This window comes from Lepisosteus oculatus, chromosome 3 (assembly GCF_040954835.1).
Source record: "Lepisosteus oculatus isolate fLepOcu1 chromosome 3, fLepOcu1.hap2, whole genome shotgun sequence".
Taxonomy (NCBI): Eukaryota; Metazoa; Chordata; class Actinopteri; order Semionotiformes; family Lepisosteidae; genus Lepisosteus; species Lepisosteus oculatus.
Window position 1 is genome coordinate 48,059,846 of NC_090698.1, and position 21,079 is coordinate 48,080,924.

The 21,079-nt window shown below is 37.2% G+C and overlaps 1 protein-coding gene across 2 annotated transcripts in view; it reads left to right on the forward strand.

The window, feature by feature from the left end:
• Positions 1 to 21,079, forward strand: part of ndufaf2 (NADH:ubiquinone oxidoreductase complex assembly factor 2) — a 59,985-nt gene that overhangs the window by 937 nt on the left and 37,969 nt on the right. The window lies entirely within an intron of this gene.

Consider the following 21,079-nt stretch of genomic DNA (forward strand, 5'->3'; position numbering starts at 1 on the left):
CAGTATATTCGAAAACGGTTTGTCTTAAAGACCATCGATATGCTGTATGTGAAGCCCGTTCTCTCATTTAAAGATGTGAGGATTCTTTTAATGGGATACTAATGGAGCTTAAATTACTGCGGCTTTGTCTGCCTGTAATCGTCTCTGTTCAACACTTTTTGATTAACGGATCTGGGGTCTAAAAAAAGTAAAATGCAAGTTTGCACGTCTTGCATATTATGTACCGAGCTGTACGTCTAGCTTATTTTAATTAAATATTACCCGAACCTGCTCTGACTACGTCTTCGATAGCAGCATTGAAGTGTTTTGGACCTTCGTTCTCGTATTTGCAGAGACGTGATGTTAGGATCTCATAGTGACACCTAGTGGATGTGTGAAAACTGCACCATGGCATATGCCAAACATTGCAAACCAGGTTTCTGTTTTAGTGCTGAGCATGACATCACTCAATTGCTGAGAAAGATTATGTTGCTACTTTTCTAACAACATTTTCCTCTGTTTGGTGTTATTGGTATAATTAAGTGTGGTTTATATCAATATCAGAGTAAGTGCTGCAGTGCATATTTTGAATCATTCCCTAGTCTGCAGGGAGATGTGTATTCCTTGTATTTGCATTTTAAAACAATGCTCAGACTAAACGTTTATATCGGCAGGTTGTTGCAATTGCTGGGAAAGTGTTGAAATTCTTGGTGGGCTACATCAGAAGCTGTCAATGGGGTTTAAGTGTTGTTTCCTTGCTTTACCAGGTGAGATGTAAGGGGCAGAATGTTTTATAGGCTGCAGTGCTTGAGGAGGACAAGGACATGTGAAGCACCGCATGGTGGTGCTAACAAATGTGAGAAATGAGTGGAGACAGGTTTTGGCATCCCTACCCCAAAACAGTGAACAACAGAAGGGATTTTTAGATTTTGTAATGATGGCAACCAGAATTGCTCTTATTAAATAAATGTATCCTGTAGCAAACAGGGTGCAGGACTAGTTCTCACTAATGTTTTACTTAAAGGAACAGGTAATAGGTTTATTCCATGCTGAAAAGAGAAGAAAGGAAACACAACGTTTCGGCTGTGGAGCCTTCTTCAGGTGTCTTCCACACCCAAACAAGGCTCCATGGCAGAAACGGTTTTTCTTTTCTTCTCTTTTCAGCATGGAATAAACCTATTAGTTGTTTCTTTGAAGCCTGCGCATGCTGACGCAGCTACCCACCTGAACTGTTTTACTTAAATTCTATTTACTCTGCCTCTATAATTCTGGTAACATGGCCCAGGGTAAGCCTTGATTTAAACATGAAGGGTGTGCTGTCAGTACTTGGTGTTTTTTTGGGGTTAAAGTATTTTAAAATGAAGTCTGAGGCACAGCAGCATTTTCAGAAAATGTTTCCAGAAACGTGAGAGTTTTTTCTGATGGAGCTACTTCGGTTTTCTACACCTACAGTGAAACCTTTGATTAGTCAGGTCACTCAGAGTGAGTGAAAGGAAAATGTAACCCGTGGTTTTCGTTACAATTTGAATGTTGAATTAGCCTTTATCAGACCGTACTTTTTCATATGATGCTTATTTTTATACTTAAAATTAAAAGGTTGATTTAAAAGTTTACTTGCCAAGTAGTGTGCTGCTAGAATGCTGCACTTGTTATTTTCTGTCTTTAAATCTGTTGTCATTTCCTTCCTTTGGGAGATAGAAAATGGCCAGACAACTATTTGCAGCTAAAGTCAAATATTCGTGAAGAATTTGGAAAATATTTAGTGAATCGGTAAACATTCTCTTACTGACTCCCAAATGATTGCACCGCCCATATTTATTTGTTTCTTGTTTGTTTTTTTCAAAGCAGTGCAAGTCTTGAGTCATTTTTCTCCATGCTGCTGCACACTGCATTTCAAACCTCGACTAGATGTCTGCTTGTCTTAACCAGAAGGAGCTCAGGGCAGACAAAATTTTACAGTCATTTGTCCTTTGGACACAAACAGCCACAAAACGTCTAATATCCTGTGACAATGCTCAGTGTAACTTGAAGTGCGGCAGGTTGGGGGGTTTTGGGCTTAAGTGCAAGTCAAATGGCACAGGAATAGTGGCTGCTGGCAGTATTCCCGGTGTACAGACTTAAGTTTCAGAATAACTTCTGAGCTGCAGAGGTCACGCTGGGTGTTCTGTTGTCAGTAAGATCCACTCTAAAACAAGCCGGTCATATTTAATTTGCTCTATGCGGAGAAATCATGGATGCCAGCTCATTTTAAAGTTTCACTTTGGCCTTGTTGTGAACTAATATTATATTCCCTGTGTGTATTGTTTTTGGTCTCTAAGTAAACTAAATTGCACCCTTAGGTATGGGCTGACATAAGGGCAGTTAGGCTATATTTTGCAGGATGGTTGTTTTGTTACAAAATTAGTTTGCTTTTTTTCTGTACCATAGTCAGTAGTTTTAAAAAGATTATGTACCCTGCACTGAAAATGCCTTAGACATTAGAAAATGCCTTTCTGCTGGTTTTTCTTTCTTATATAACACAATTCTGTGGATATTGTCCTCTGAATGGGACATTTTGTTTTATGCAAGTATTACTTTTATGTATTGGATGTGAATACAGGAACAAATGAATCTAAGATAAGGATAACGTGACACTGAGTTAATTAGATCTGGTTATTAAATGTGATGGTTTAGCTCCTACAGCACTTTACAATGGCTGATCATGTACAGTTTACCTAGAGTTGCTGTGATCAAGATTAAGACCCTGCTAACTGAGAATTAAAGATTGCCTAATGTCAGGCTTGGATTCTTCACATCTCATCCTTCTTCTTCAAAAATAATATAAAAGTATTCAACTATTATACTTTTATATTTTATAGTGGACACTTTGAACAAATTGTTGATGCTCATAGCATACCTCTATGTTACCTTGCATTTTGTCAAAGATGTGTAAGATGTTAGCACAGGCTCAACAGTGTATATTTATAGATGATGAGTAAAGTCTTAAGATGGTACAGTATGACTTGTTTCATTTGAGCTTAGGAATCTGCGATTTGGATGTTTTTGCACTGAAGCTGAGATGTTTAGGCCTGCCTGGAAATTGACGTTTCTGGTGGACCAAGACCCATGCATAATGCAAATATACAAATCTAGTGGAAATCTAAAAAAAAGAAGTCGATTGGTAGCCTCGATTAAGAGCAATATATTTCCTTTGGGCTCAATCAGGACAGGGTTTGCTGAAGCTTAAATTCTCCTTGTGATTTGCATTCAGATTCACCTCGGAAATGCCAACTTTTGTAAAAGGGGCTCGGCTTTAAGCCGTGCTGCATCAGCCTACATGACAGGTACAGAGATATGAGGAATTTGCTCAAAGAGAGTGGGAGCGAGAGAGTTATTTTTTATCATCCTACAGATCTAAGCCTGGATCCATTTCCTCCAAAGTTTTCAGTGTGCAGTAGACAATGAAGAGCGGTGGAATGGCAAAATGGCTCATTATGCTTTATTTTCATTCTGCTGGGATTACATTTTCATATGAAGTGAATTCAAGATTTCTAAAATAATAAGGGAATCTGGGCCACCTCATTACACACAAATTCTGAAGTAAATACAGTGTGCTGCGGGCAGGATGTACTCCCAGTTAGTTGGAGGGGAAAAGACTCAAGTTGTCATTGGTATTTGTGACCTGAATTTGGTGATGTGTTTTTTTCTTTTTGGTGTTCTAATTCAATTATTGGCACAAGACGCTATTGAAGTTTCTTTACAGGCTTGTTCCCCCAAAAAGAAAATCATTCCAAAAGTAATTGTTTAAGTTGTTAAAAACACAAATAAATAAAATACTGAAGTAGCAAACACCTACTTTAACACAGTACTGGTGTGGAGTTCATGACGTATATTTGACATTGTAACACATGGTACATATCGCTCTTATAGTTTGGGAAGTGTTTTGAGAATTCCAATTTTTTTCCATGGAATGGGACTTTTATGAGATCTCTGGATGATGATCCACAGAAGAACAGCTGAATACATTCTGGGGCTTAAAAGAATGTAATATATCAGGGGTTCCCAATCTTTGTCCTGGGGACCAACACACAAATGAATGGTTGAAATACCAATATTTTAATGGAAAGTTAACAGTGCTCCACTGCAATACAAAGCAGCAGGTGTGTTGTTTTCTAAGAACAGCATTGGGAACCTCTGTCCTGCTCTGACAGGCTGAAAGAACTGAACCTTTTTAATCATGAACAGTATTCCAGTATCCAAAATGCTAAAAGGCATTGACTGAGTAGTTCATCAGGATCAGAAATTCCTACATATAGCAGCGATTCATTGTCAAGTTAATTTTAACTGAGAAAACTGGAACTGCATTTAAAACCAAGGTCAAGAGGCACTTCTTTTTCTAAGCAAGAACCCAGCCTCACTGAAGAAACAGTTGGATGACATATCGTACTCGGATCAATTTGCTACTAGCGACAGAAAGGGCTAGATGGGCTGTATGGTCTCTTATATTGGCCTTAATTCTCAATATGTGTCAATTGCTGGATGGGAGAGAATCGTTTCAGTGTTCCAGATTTGTTGTCTGTCAGAATTTGCCCAGCTTTAGGAACATTTATCTAAATTATTAGTAGTCTTCAAAAATCATAAAGGGACACACCTAAGTAGTTTGCGATTGTGAGTTGTTATGGTCTATGATAGCTATAAAATGCAGCTTTTCTTTTCAGTGTTTTAAAATTGAATGCATGAGCAGTCTTTAGAAAGCTCAGGGTGATAGGATGACTGTCTGTCATTATGACTTTCAAGCAGTCTCGCTCACTTTTTCAAAATGAAGTGCCCCACCCTTTAAGAACATGATGGCTATAAAGAAGAGCAGACCATTCAGTCCATCTTGCTCATTTGGTAGGTAAGTTACTAAACGATCTGAATCTCATCCAGCCGTTTCTTTAAAGAAACCAGGGTATCGGCTTTAAAAACTTGTCTGGGTAGCTTGTTCCAGACTCCTTCCTGTTCAGACTCGCTTCGTGTTCTTGTCCTTCCACATAGTGTTCTCAGTCCACTTGTATTAGACGATGAATTTTTGTGGGGACATATGTAGGAATTATCTGGATTTCTGCATTCTGCTAAAAAGTTACCTTCTCTTACACTATCAATCATTTCTTCATATACATATTGGATTTCTTTGGGGCATTACTGGGAGATCCTTATATTATTGGTAAATGAAACTGAACTAAAGTTCACTTAGGAATTTGTAAACTTGACATCTACGTTGAACATGTTCTGTATTTTTATATAATTTGTTTATAAATGCATTTTCTAATCATATATGGGTTTACAAGTGGATATTATTGTATATGTTTAAGTGGTCTCCATTTTAAAACAGTTTTAAGGGTTTGGTCACTAAAATGTTGAGATAACCATATTCTTCCAGGATCACCTAAAGGTTTTACAGTAAGTATTCTCCAGCTGTTGAAAATATCCCAGGAACAATTTGATATAAAAATCAAAATTTGTTGATGAATGGGATAGAAAGATTATGAATAATTGAGACAGGATTTTTAATGATAATATATCTCTTGGCTAAGCTTAATGTGGAGCAGAAAGAATTGTAGTGACCTACTCTTCACTCAGCTGTGGTTGTTTATAACACTGAGGTTAACTTACTCTTTGATTAATTATTAACATATTTATTCATTTTTTATAATATCATTAATAATTAAAAATATTATTATCCGAAGTGACTTACATTTGTACCCATTTATGTGGAGTTATTACTAGAGCAATCTGGGAGAAGTACTTTGCTCAATATTACAACTAGAGTCTTTCACCTTGAATTTCATCCCACAACCTCCCAGTTAGATGTCTTGGGCCCTAATCACAACTATGCACTGCCAGGTAGATACGTAGTATATAAGGTGTAAGAACAGCCTAAGTTTAAAACTTAATTGTGTTATTGCAATACCATGGTTGTTAGAAAACTGTGGACATCTACTGGCAGCTTCCTTGATCCTGTCTGAAGCAAAAGCTTCCAGTGGGTCAGCAGTGCAGTGCAGTGTCGCCAAGTTAGTGACCCAGACTAACTTTGGTTACACAAGGCTCGGTGAACCACACAAACACTTTCTGGATATTGAAGTGTTTGTGTCCAGTGTGTTCTGAGGCATTTAATAGATGCAGCTTACTGTAAGGGCTGCACAGTGGTTAACATAGATGCTTTGCAGCACTGAGGCCCTGGGTTCAATTCTGGACCTGGAGTGCTATATGTGTGGAGTTTGTAAATTCTCCCCGTGTTCAGGTGGGTTTCCTCTGGGTGCTCCAGTTTCTTCCCACAATCATAAAATACTGGTAAGTTGTAATTGCTTACACTTACATAGTGCTTTTCTGACCACTCCACTCAAAGCGCTTTACAGGTAATGGGGACTCCCCTCCACCACCACCAATGTGCAACCCCACCTAGATGATGTAATGGCAGCCATAGTGCACCAGTACACTCACCACACATCAGCTGTCAGTGGGGAGGAGAACAGAGTGGTGAAGCCACTTCATAGATGGGCATTACTAGGAGGCCATGGGGAATTTGGCCAGAAACACCCTGGGATTTTTAATGACCGCAGAGAGTCAGGTCCTCAGTTTTTCTACATCTCGTCCGAAGGACAGCCCCTTTTTTACAGTATACTGTCCCAGTAACTATAATGGGGAATTGGGACCCACAAAGGCCGCAGGGTGAGCGCCCCCTCTCCTGGCCTCACCTCTTCCAGCAGCCACCTTAGTGTTTCCCAGGAGGTCTCCCATCCAGGTACTGACCAGGCTCTCGCCTGATTAGCTTCAGTGGGTAGCCAGTTGAGTTATTCTAAAGTGAATTGGCTTCTGTGAAAATTGGCCCTGGTGAGAGTGTATGCACATTTGTGTTTGTGTCTGTGTGTCTGCCCCGCGAAGAACTTGCCTCCAGGGTGTATCCTGCCTTGTGCCCTTTGCTTGCCGGCATTGACTCGGCTCCCTATGACTCTGTGTTGGACAAAGCAGTGCGAAAATGGATGGATAGGTCTTACTGTGAGCGCACTGTGTTCTAGGCTTGTCCTCGGGAATTGCATTCAATGCGTTATTGTACTTAAGTCCATGGAAACCAAGATGTGAAGCCCATCAACCACCATTCAACCACTGATAATCGAGCTAGTGTTCTATAAACAGAACCCAACATCTGGAAACTATCAGAGCACAATAAAACGTGGCCAAAGCTCCGTTGCATATTCTGATCAGTGAAGTGTCAGTGTGCAACATGGTCATTGCAGGAGAGGATGTACCCACGAGTGAAAGTATTAATGGTTTGCCTGGCCCAATGCATTCAAGAGGTGTTCAATGGCAGATGTGACATCTCTTAATTAAAATATGGTTGAAATATTGAGATGTACTGATTTATAAAAATGATAAGTTGAAAATTTCATAGATAAGTGAAACTTGTCATTTTAAATTGTGGTTGTGGCATAAGAGTCCAAATTTTTGGCCTCAATCTACTGAGTGGAATGCCTGTACCAGATACCCGCAGCTCTTTGTGTAAAGAAGCATTTCCTGTTCTTCATCCTAAATGAATTCCGAATGAGACCTTGTGTCCATGTTTCACTTCTGAGTCTGTGAATGAGTTCCCTGGGATGACCCTGTAAAAGGGATCTATAAATCCCTTAGGATTTTATGTACATGGTTGTAATCTCCTCTCAGTCTCCTTTGTTCTAGATGAAAGAGATTTAACTCCTTTAACCTGTCTCCAGTGACTGTCCTTAGAGATTGTGAAGCATTATTGTCATTTTTCCTTGAACCCTTTCTAAATCTGTAATATCCTTTTGCGGTATGGCGACCCAAATTGAATACGGTATTTTGAATAAGGTTTTAGTAATGTGTTTTAAAGCTCTTCCCTAGATTTTAATCCCACACCCTTTGTACTATTTTAAAACATTGTGAATTCCTATGAATAAAAAAGCTGCAATACATACATTATATGTTAAGTCTGGTTTATTTTGCAGAAGAGTTGTAAGTATCTTTTCATACGACGTTTGTTTGCACTTGGTACAGCTGGGATTGCTTTGGAGAGCCTTCTGAACAGTGAACAGTATTCATAGGGCAAGGGAACCAAACTGAGACCACAAGAACTGGTCCCCTTCCCTTTTCCAATCGGAGGCTATCTGGACTAAACACGCTTCATAAATTTACAACAAAAACAACAGAGGCACCTGATTTGTGTGCGGACCAGTAACTGTACATTAAGTAGCTCCAGAAAATTCTGTTTCTGCAGAATAGTCCAAGATGTCAAGCAGAAGGATACTGACGGCAGAAATCCAGGGATCTGGTCATATGCCAAAATCTAAGCAGAGTGCAATGAAAATGACTTGTGTGTTTCACATTGCTTGGTTCAACATTACAACGTAGTGAAATAGTAAGTAAAGTACTAAGCACATGCAAATCATTCTCCTCTTTTATTAAATACAACATAGCTTGATGCATTACCTGAGAATTATAATAAAAATGAATGAGATCATTTGTTATTGAGATATTGATGCAAGATATCTCAAGACGTAGAAAGCATAGAAGCGAACCAAGAAACATTCTGGTTCCCCTACAGATGCGTGTGGCACATTTGTATGTTAAAGAATGGCACACTGACATCAATGTTGCAAAAAAAAAAAACCAAGCCAATTTGATTGCAAATAAAAACTCTCATGTTCTTTTAACACATTCTGTGTGCAATTGAATTCTTAATAGGAAATGATGTGATTTTTTTTAACATGGACACATTTCATGTCGTAGTGTTCAGCAGTAGCTGAGTGAAAATGGTAGATCTTCATACGATCCCCGTTTTGTAAATTTCTTAAAATAGACCTCTATGTATTATTTAAATCATATGTTCTGCTAAAGGGATTTTATATCTGAAATTGATAGACTACTATGGGCTGAAGGCCTAAGGCAATTACCCAAGGCTTTTAACCACCAAGGGCACTGAGCTGGAGATATGTTCTGTCTCTAACAGGAAAATAGTCATCTTGGTCTCTGTTTACTATATGTTCTTTTTGCACCTGTTTCACTTTGAAATCCAAAATCTTCCCAAGTATTCCAATAGGAAATGGAGCTATCTCTGACATCTACACTGCAGAAATCTCACTCATGCTGTGAGCTCGTGGTTGGCACATGTTCTCAGTACAGAAAGGCTGCAGTACCACAGAGAATCATATTACCATTATTAAGGAGAATCCTGTGCATCAGCCCATTCATTCCAACTTTATTGTTGTCCTATTGATGCCATTTTTTATATTTAGTAAAGAGGCAAACTGACATTATCACGCACTGCAGGCTTCTTTTGAAGAATTGCTTATGTTAAAGCACATTCTGATTACCTCAAAACATTCTTAGACATTATTAGAATACTATTTTATGAGAACAGTGTCCTTAAGACTTAAAGCTGTATTAGAAAAACAGGGAAAAGTACAGGTCAGAAGCAGCTTGTCTTTTGTATTTTGAAAGTACAAGATATCTTTTTGTTTCCTGATTTCGGGGCTCAAAGTGCTGTGAGTGTTCAATTATAGGTGATGCATGGTTATTCAGAATGAAGAATTGCTGAATGTACAGCATGCTATTCTGTGCAGTCTTCAGTAATTGTTTACTTTGGAAATATTAAATGTCAAGTTTTGTTTTTTTTCAAGATTTTTGGGGAAAAATTGGATACATCCTTTAGTAAAATGTCAGTATGATGATTCATATCTGATATTACTCCTTGTTGTACTTAACCATGTTTGGGTATAATATTCTGACAAGTTCTGAAGAGCAAAAAAAACAATATTTAATCAATAATACTTAATATTTACTAATAATTACTATAATTACTAAATATTTAAATTTAGACTTTTCAAATCTATCTATACTTTAAGCTATATGAGCTGTATGCTATGAGCTATTGAATGTTTTCATTTTATATTAAAGAGCATTTTTGGACTTATATACTGTATTTCACAGAAACCTCTGCAGTGCAGCAAGTCTTTCTAGATTAAAGACATATTGTATTTTTTTAAATGGTACCAATTTGGTTGTAGTACTTTTAATATAATTTTATTAATTATTTTTTGTTGCTTAGATACGTTTTAGCATCTGTTGAAAAAAGGGCCTGGGTGTTTTTCATCTATTTAGTTGTATTATTAAAGGTACCTGCCAAAGGAGGACTTCTTCTCATTACTCTATACTAAGGCCCTTGTTTCAGCTTTCTGCTGCTTTACACAAAGGGCTGTGGGAGTATGGAACAAGCCACCAGGCCAAGTTATTGAAGCTGATACCCTGGTTTCTTTTAAGAAACATCCGGTTCCTTGGATCATTTACCTACTGCCAAACAGGCTAGATGCACCCAAATGGCCTCCTCTGATTTGTAGCCTTTCCTATGTCAAAATAAATTATTGTGATGTGTTGTTTGTAATATCATCGTGGGGGATTTTGCCAGTTACATCAGACTGCTAACATTTGATACAGTTTGCCTTTAATCATTCAGTTGCTGGTAACAGCCAGTGGTAATCTGAGTAACATCACATTAAAACAGTTTTAAAAGAGATGCAGTGGGAGAATGGCTAATGTTATTGTGTTTTTCTCTTTGCCTTAGCAGGTGCTAATCATTGAGCTTTACGTAGGTCCATAATAGATAGTTGAAGTAGCTGGCCCAGAACCTCGTTTTTTAATTTCCCCATTGATAATTACCCCTGTAATTCACTGCCAAATTAGAAAGTAAAACCAATAACTATTAACATTATCAAAATTCTCACCTGCAGTACCTCTGTTTCCTCTGAGTCCAACCAACAGCAGTTTGTACACTGCCCACTCTTAAGTCTTTAAAACGTTGACAATCATGTGATATAGATCAATACATTGATTGGACGTTGCCTGGACCTTTCAAGTGCTTGCTCGGAATATACAGTCGTTGTGGTGCTTGGAATAGCACTGCTGCCTGCTCTGACAGATTGGGTTGTCAAGCAGCTGCTAGAGCATTGCTAGTAGGTCAGGGTGTTATATGGGACTGCCTATGTGGGATGTGGTGGCAAGGGCTAGTAGCTTCCAATGCATTGCTTCATGTAGCAGAGGTCTAAGAAGTGCACTAAACATTTCTAACCAGGATTATGTGATGGTTCCCTCAACAGCTTTCCCCTTTTAACAGTTTCTTTTTTGCTTCAAGGAACGTTTTGGATATTAGCAGAAACCCTTGGCTGTAGTCCTGATTTTCCAGATATCCAGAAAATACAATATGAAATCTGATTATTTTTTTGAGACGCTTATTAATTTATGCCAAATAGTAAAAGATTCTGTGGCTGGCCATTATATCCATAAGTGCTTTGAATATAAAGAAAGCCGGTTTTAAGGGAAATAGTTTTAGACCTTTAAGCATTTTGTTAAGAAAACTGCCACTTGATTCTGCCATTTAAGTACTTTACTCGGCCACCAGAGGCGCTGTTTATTTTATTATCAATATTTCAGTGTGACCTTCAAGCTTGTGCTCGGAATGGCAAGCAGTGTAGTTTAAGATGCTAGCCTGGGCATTTTAACACAGTAGTCTTTGTCCACTGTTCCAATGTTACTGTTTTTTTTCTTAACCAAAATAGAGATTATTGTATCATCTCATTGTATGTGGCACACACAAGTCAAATCTAATAAATTATAGAAAGTAGAGTCTATAGACCATATTGTTTTGTGAAATACATTCATATTTTTATCTTGAGCAAAATCTGTGTGGTCTTTTAGAGAATGCTTTTCTAATGCTTAGGCAGATGTTAGAAGTAGAAGATTCTGACAGAATTTTGCATTAGGCCTGCAGTTGTAGGGTATGAGAGAAGAGACAAAAACACCAAATAAACCTTTAAAATATGTTTGGAGATAATTTTCCTGCTCATTGTGAGGGAGCATCTGGCACCCATGTCATTTTGTGTTTCACCAGTGTGGGTCTTTTTGTTTTGTCCATGTGAATGACAGATGTGTGGTTAAGGACTTGGTTCCGAGTTTACAACATGTTAAAATAGAGCAAAAGTTTCCAATTTTAGCAGAAACAAAGCCCTTGAGCTAGAATACAAAAAAAATAAGTTTCAACAGTTTCAGTTATCTACTTTAATCACTGATTTAAGATTTTTGGGGAATCAAAAATCACTCTTTACCATTTTGTGAAGAAATAAGCAGTAGAAGAGCAGTAATTGTGTAACATAAAAACATTCCCTGTGCACTTCGGGAGAAATGAAAAACTGTATTCCTGCCTATCTTTTCAATATCTTTTCAAGGAGCTGTGCACATGATTATGATTAATGCAGAAGAGTGACTTTGGAGATTCAGGACTTAACATTGTTCTTGCCTTTTAAAAATTAGCAGTTTTCACAGCTGAGGAAATGGAATACAAATAGCTTTCTTTGCATTTGAATTTCCGCAGTGCTGGTTGAATTCCAGTAAACAGCATCTTTCCATCATGTCAGAGTGCCTAGGCAAGTATTTTATTCAATTTTTCTTTAGGCAGATCCAAAAGTGAACAGAATTCAAAACAGTTCCTTTTTAACACAACAACAGATGGTATGGTGTCATCACACTCTATTTAAACCAAAAAATGAAAAGGAGAAATTGCAAAGAAATGTTGTAGAGTCCAGATTGGTAGTCTCAATCAGCCATAAGTTATCCCATGGGTAAAATTAAGAAAATGTAGCGTTTGTCTGAAAGCCAATGGTGTTGTAATTACCACAAGACAAGCCCATACAGTGTGTGCTAAAACAAATTTATTTACTTGTTCGTTCAGACAGTAACTGTAGATGTTTTGAGCATATTGCAAATGCAAACTTAATCAAGTTGTAGGCCAGTGAGTAACTTTGGTATAGGTTTTCTTTTCTTTTTGTCCCAATTGATCCATTTTAATTTGGGGATTTTATCACTCATAAGATGAAGAAAAATCCACAACATCTTGTCTTTTGTGTTTCAGACTGATTATTGGACATAACTTATTCTTGGCCATGGAATGGCCAACATGGTAGATTTCGGCTTTAATATACTGTACTAAAGTTCTTCTTAGAAACAGTTTTCCCAAACTGTTTAAACTAAGTGATAAAATGTAGTGTCTTGTCTCTGAGTAAATAAAACCTCTTTTAAAAAATCAGTAAGTATTCTAATTTGATTTATATTTTCTATAGTATGGGGTAATAGAACATGTATACTGTATACAATATTGATACGACCCACAGCTGTTCTCTGGGCCATCCACAATAAATATGTATTACACTTCAGTTAGTTGTTGCGCATGGATTTTTCCTTTGTTACGAAAGATACACTAAAGCAGAATAGAAGCGGCATTTTGATATTTTTCAAGTGTAGGTCATTTTGATGCTTTATAATGAAAATGTAGTTACTGCATGTGGAAATCTTCAGACAATGTTGATGTGGGTATATAAGTCTACAGTATAAAACATGTAAATATGTACAGGCTTCAGTCCTATGCACAGAACACACACATAAGTATAATAATAGTATCGATATGTATAATCTGGCTGCACTGCTACCATATTGTAGCCTGATCTTCTGATTTCAGAAGCCACGCAAGGCTGTTCCTGGTCGGTACTGGGATTGGAAACAAATTAGAAAAACCTGCTGCTGAAAGTGGTGTTGGATTAGTACATTGGAAGTAGCAAGTAGATGCCACTGTAGGTGGCACTCTTTCCTCTGGATCACAATCTCCAAATTAATGCCCCAGTATGGTGAACAAGGAAACTGTGCTGTAGGAAGAGTTGGCAAAGACACAGAGCTGAGGTTCTAACTACTTGTCATCAAAGGTCCTCTGGCACTTTTCGAAAGAGTAGGAGGTAAAACCATGTTGTCTTCAGTAAATTTCACTCCATGTACAATTTTGCCTCCCTTCAGAAAAAAGTTCCCCCTCTTAATTCCCTTGATGAATTTCTCACTTCTCTCTCTGATCTTCTGTGGTGTGGGGCTGCTGTCCTATAACAGTTGCTTTGCATCAGTGAACATAGGTTCTCTAACTATGTATAAAGCTCTTTAGAATGCTTTGGGATGAAAAGTGATATATGCTGTCAATATGGTGCTTCTTTAAAACACATAGGATTTTAGTTTTTTTTTAGCTCGTTGGTAGACAGTCCAAAAACATCAGTTTTCTTTCTCCTAGGAGATGAGGGCAACGGCAAGTGTAAAACAACACAGATTCTTGGCTCCACTATGATAATTGTACATTGATTATACATGCTTGATCTGTAAGAAATAGTATTCATGTTATAAATATGTTGTATTTTAAATTAAGAATTGAGATATTCATTATACTCTTCTTGTTTGTGTGTATTTTCTCTTACTTTTTTTTTTAATTTAGAGAGTTTCTGTTCTGTTTTATGAAGCTGAGCCGATGAGTATGTGGGCATTGATATTCACTGCGTGAAGACAGGAGGCTGAAGGTGATTCACTTCAGACATTATATTGAGAGGTCAATTTATGCCAGGAAATGCCACAGGACGCTGCATACACATTAAATACCTAACATTTTGCAGATTAGAATAAAGTGATTTTTCATTTGAGATTTTGTAATAACACACATTTGTTCTGTCCCAAGAAGTATTGTAGATCCTACTGAATAAAGGGGACTATTACAGTGGCTCTCAAAAGTATTCACCCCCCTTGGACTTTTTTTCACATTTTATTGTATTATAATATAGAAGCACAGTGTATTTGAGATTTTTTGCATTGATCGGCACAAAACACTCTAGAATGTCAACCAGAAAACAAAATTATACAGATCCTCCTAAATTAATTATAAATATTAACCAGAAAATAAGTGATTGCATAAATATTCACCCCGTTTTCTTGTTAAGCTGGGGCACAACTAAATAGACCCTGACGCAACCAAAAGTCTTTACAAGTCACTTAATGTGTTGGATGGAGTACAGCTGTGTGCAATTAGGTTGCTTCACATGAGTTCGGGAAAATATATACCTATCTGTGGGAGGTCCCGACAAAAACTACATCATGAAGCCAAAACAAACTTTCAAAGTAAATCTGGGATAGGGTTATTGAAAAACACCAGTCAGAGGAAGAGTTTAAGAACATTTCCAGGGCATTACATATTCACCAATATAAAGTCCATAGTAAAGAAAAGTCAATTTCTTTCCAAAGTAACCCCCAGTAAAGTCCTTTATAAAGAAATATAGAATATATGTCACAGCAAACCTGAAGAGCTGGGTGGCCTCAACTGAGTATCCAGGTGAAAAGAGCATTTGTCAGGGAGGCCACTAAGAGGCCTGGGGTGATTATTGTCTTCCGTGGCTGAGAGGGGAGAAACTGCATATGACAATTGCCTGGGTGCTTCATTGGCAAATGACAAAAAAACTTGATTCAAATCTCAACTACACTTTGCCGGAAGGCATTTTGGAACCTCGGATGACAATTGACCCTTTTGGCCTCAACGGTAATTTTTATGCTTGGCGCAAGTGTAATAATTAACATAATCTTGAGAACATCATGCCTGTTGTGAAGCAGGGCGGTGGCGGTGTCATGCAATGGGGAAGCTTCGCTGTATCAGGGCCTGGAAGACTCGTGAAGACAGGAGGAAAAGGGGAAGGAAATCCTGGAGAACATCTGCCAAAGCCACACTGGAATGGTTTCAAAAGAAAAAAGTCAATGATCTGGAGTGGCCCAGTTACAGCCCCAAACCTCAATCCGATCGATAATCTGTGGCAGGTGTTGAAAATTGCTGCCTACCAGCTTTTCTCGTCCACCCTGAGGAAGGCAAAAGCTGAAGTGTCCAGATGTGCAAAGCTGGTAGAAACGTATCCAAGAAGACTCCTGGCTGTATTTTCTGCCAAACCTTGCCTCAGAGGCTTTTCCATTTAATGTTTATAATTAATTTAGGAGAATCTGTAGAAATTTGTTTTCGTTTTGATATTTATAGAGTGTTTTCTGTCAATCAGTGCCAAAAACCGCTAGTTAAATACATTATGATTCCATATTAAAACACAATTAAAAAAATCCCAGGGGGTGAATATGTTTTATAGCCACTGTATACAGTAGTTCAGGAGTGAAATCCATTCTATAAACTTGACTTGTTTGAAAATATTATTTAATTTTAAGTGTTATATGGTTATCTTGGAATAGCATTTTGCATACTTTTAAAGGACAGAGTAACAGTTTTATCCAGTAGTATACCGATAAACCTTTAAAAAGCTTCTGGTGACAAATAAAACCCTTAGAGTTCACGGACTTATGATGATGCCACAGAAATCCTCTGTGTCAACGGACATAGAGGTTAAAGGTGAAGAGAACAGGTCACGTTACTGTGTTATTCCCTGAAGTATGCTGACACAATGAGACATCTGCTTAACTTTTCCACCATCACTGCACAGAATAGAAAGCTGAGAGAAAGGAAAGACAGTCCTACCAATCTTTTTCATCGAATGACAGTGATTCTTTTTCCACACCTCGTCACAATCTTTAGACAAAAAGTGGCAATTATTTTTTTTGTATTTCCTAAAGTGCAGTCTTTCTATTGTCTAGATAGCCTTCCCGTTCCTTTTTAAGATCGAAAAGTGTTAAATGAAACAGGCTGATTTTGCCATGGAGTTTACATGGTATTTCCCTGGGGCTCTACAAACAGATCTTACATGTCTTCTATCCTCTTGGGCTGCTTTGGTCTTCTTAACCAAGCAGATGGATGGGTACAGCTCCACTCAGGGAGCTGGTGCACAGGGAGAAGAAAGGGGATACATCACTGCTTCTAATGCCAAGTTTCCATCTGCTCCAGAGAGGGATGTGAACAATGTCTTTGGTCAACTTCAGTTGGCAGAGAGAAGAGCCAGACCAGTATCCCGTGTTTACAATAAAATGTACAGGGCACATATGTAAGGTTTTGTTTGTTTGGTTGTTTATCCATCAGTAAGCAGCTGAAGTATTTTCTCTGCTTACCACAAATTCAACAGTCGCTATCAAATATAAATTGGAGCTGTCTTTTACTTCGGCCATACCTTTAAGTGAGGTTTTTTACTATTTAACAAAATAGTCTTTTTAAAGGCATTATCCTGAATCATATAGTAGGAGTCTTAAAATCCGTGCTCTTGGGATAAACATCTGCTGTCACTATGAAACTCTTCAGATTCATTTAAAACAGTCTTCCTTCTTTTCGTTGAGCCTAAGGACATAGAAAACTAGACTGTAAAAAAAAACAACCTCTCACCTTAATCTCGTCATTAAAACCTGGACATGTAGATCTTATGTTAAAGGTTGGAAGTTTGCAGTGTAGTTCAATCTTGAACCGTAGATAGTTTTAGTTCATTTTGCCCAGTAAAACCCAAAGGCCAGAATTTATTTTTTACTTGTAGTACAAACTGGGTGTTTTACTTCAAACTTGTGATGCAGGGGCTACAGAAGTAGAAGAACATCCTTTTAAAATCATAACATCCAAAGCTCCAAGAGCCATGATCAACACAATGTATTCTGGTACCTGGAGTAAAAAAAAAGTCTCAGACTTCCTTTACAAGTAAAGGTGCTTGTAAAAGAATTCACATATAATTTAGTACTATATATGTATATAGGTCTGTAATCTGAATAATAATAATAATAATGATAATGATGATGATGATTATAAAAAAATACAGGTTTAGTATTGCAAAGCTCCAATACTAGATTTCTGTGTAGTTCGTTCAACTAAATAATATAGATTTTTAATATAGAATAATATAGAAAAAAAGGTTTTCAGTATTTCCTCTCTCCATGTATGATTTGCAAAATAAATACATGGAATATACAGGTTCACTATAAAAAGTAATCTGAATATTTTTTTTTCCTTTTTGTCTGTTTTCATCAGCTTAGTAGCCTTGTTTGTATAAAATGTCAACTTCAATATTCAGTTGTAGTTGAAAATGTGAAAATAATAGTTTTTGCCCTAGATAGGTGTTGGTGTAGCTAAATCTAAAGAAAAAATTTCCCAAATCTTTTTTTCTGTATTGATTTTCTTCTGTGGTTGTGATGTCACACATACAATTTTTTTACTGGAAGACATCAATCTCACCCTATTTTGTCTCTGATATTCAGGCTTTTTACTGGGTCTTGGCTTCTTCAAGTACTGGTACAATAATGATGTCAAATGATTTTTCCAAGTCAGAATTGGCAGTTAAGCATGCATTACAGAGAAACAAATATATTCTTGTTACCAAGATTGAATAGGGTCACCTTCAAAGCTTGTTGTTCCCAAACAGTATTTAATTTGGATTTTATGCATGTACTTTAAAATGTTACAAGGAATCCAGAAAGAAAATAACTGGGAAATGTTTTTTTTTGTTGTCATTTTGACTTCTTCCAAACTCAACATACAAAGATTTTTTTATGCTTAAGCTATTTATATGACTTAAATAAATCATTTTTAAGATCTTTGGGTTGTCTCATAAAAGTCAGAAAGATAATCAGGAAATGCACAATAGAGGTGTCCTTAAAACAGAAGCCGGAAGATTTTTTTTTATTTACAAAATAATGTCACATGCTTTTAGATCGAACATATTTACAGTTAAAGCATATTTACAGTTAAAATATACATTATGGCCAGGCAATTGAATTTCCATTCCAATTAACATTTTATATATACTGTATATAGCAAATGTACAATTTTAGAGGCTTGATAAAAAACAATCATAGTACAATGCCTTAAAATGGCTAGTTTAAGCTTATTCTGTTGCAGTTGTCACTCAAACAGAAAGAGTAGAATGAAATACACTTTATATTCCTGCAACTTCATTGTCTTCTCATGCAATTACTTTATTAATGCATTTTTTTTAATTCATATACTTGTGATTAATAATCTAATCCACAGCAGCCACCATTTCAAGAATGACAACCGCAGGCAGTTCAGACATAAGGAACTATGGGTTTAATACACTGTCTTAATTGACACACAGTGATCATGCAGCTTTTTATAACTAGCTCTAGATTTACCTGACAGCCTTGCAGCATCAGTCAGTCACTGCCACCTAACTCAGTGAGCACAGAGAATCCAATTAGGGTGGATTGGATGAATCACATGCAGAAATGAAGTAGTCAGATGAGTGGCCCTTCCTGGCATATGCTTTGTCAATTTTTTGAAGGCTCGTCTCAGCTGGGAGGGTTACGTCTGTTCCGGGAAAACATGCCCTGATAATTCTGAGTTTTCACAATGCTTAGATTTCACCTGACGAACCTCACTCTCCCCTCCGTTCTCTCTCTGTTTCGTCTCGTATCATCCCTGTAATGTATAACTTTCCTTAAGGCACCAAAATAGATGCCCACACAAATGCCAGCAGTCTACACCGAGGCAGAAGAAAACATCAGTCAGAAAAGGAATCTCGCAGGGTTTCTTTGTAGTGTGATCAGGAATATTTTTAGCGAGCAGCTCCGTAGGCAGTTGAAGGTTGTCATATACCCTGGAAACATTAATGCTGATAGATGTTGACATTTTGTCGACATTTACATCCCGCCTGCAATTTGTTGATAAAGAAGACGGTCAGTCTTTAAAATGAATAACCACAGTGCCTGCCTCTGCCATTGGTAACATCATGTGACACTGCCTTGCCCAGCAAGTTGAAAGGGTGTTTTGCTTGACACGTTGTGCGTTTTTCAAACGAACTCTAAAGTAAAACAAATGCATATACAGTACTGTACAGTGTTTACTGCACTGTGAGATTCCTTTATAGCGCCGCAAGTCTTGTTGATGTTGATCATTCCTATCTTTTTTACTAATAGTAATAACTGAAATGGTATTGCTGACCACTGTAGACAAGTTTCATCACAGTTCTCAAAATCATCCTGTCCTCTTCCCCCTAAAAGATTTTTGTTATTAGAGTGTTTTTACATGAGGCCAACTATTCTGTACGGTAAAGAAACATAAAAATAAAATAATGTTCTTGTGGCTAGAACATTTTCCCTATTTAACATCTAGTATGAATAAAAAGGAAAGACAAGATGAAATGCTCACTGACGCTTGACTTTGACTTCACGTATACTGGAGAGGCTCGACTATGTTAAACTCCGTGGAATAATTCGTTAGGTCTCGTAGAAATGCACTGAGGTTGTTGACTAAATGGCCACAGGTCTGGGTGCCTGCTTCACCTCTGTATCTTCCTCAGTTGAAATCTGACCCTGTGATTTTTGGCTTGCCTGAAATGTGTGGTACAATGCATGGTATAGGAGGTTGATATTATTGTGAACACACATTTTGTTTTTAGTACATATGATTTATTGTATCTAGCACGCAACACGTAATTTTGTGATTTGCAAGTCAGTAGAATCACAATTTACTTTTGCCCTTCTTTTTTGCATTCAGATGTATGTTACTAATTGTTCTGTCTTGCATTTAACACGGATAGTGAGCACATACTGTATTAGGCTAGCCAATACAGTTTAAAAAATCAATCTGCTGTTCAATTATATACTGTGCTTCTAAAAAACTTTCAGAGTGGGTCAGTCATCAGACTTAATGGCTGATTGTTTTGATGTTATCTGTATGAAACCGTGTGAGAACTTTCCATTTCATTTTTAATCTATACATATAGACTTTATAAAAAGGGTTGTGGGGAAAAATCTCATCATAAAAAACGGGTGAACAAACATACCTAAACTTTAAAAGCACCGAGTGGCCCACAAAAAAAAAAGAAAGACAAACTGGAGCCACTAGAAAGATGGAGAGACAGTGTTTTAAACTAAAGAGACATCTGTGTTTCTTGGTGTTTTCTTATTGCGTTCTGTCTATTATTACATTTAGTACCATTGTTCTTTAATTGACTGTCTTCACCCGGCATTGATTCTCTTCTTGTGCGTCATTCTCAATTTTTAAGTGCACTAAATGTTTAGCATTCTGTATGTTCTACAAATGTTTTTAAGCTAAATCTTCAGTCTGATGTCTTAAACCTAAATATATATTTTTCTAATTTATTATAATTAGATGATTTGTTGTTTTTATTTGTGTTCTGTATGCAGGCAATGTCCTATTTTTAACTATGACATTAGAAAGTGTTTGAAGATGGTGCTTATTCCACACACCATTACATAAATGATTGATTGTGGGGTCATTCCATATGAAAACAATCGCTAAAATCCTCACTCTCCTTTGATTGGGATTACATGTTATAGATGT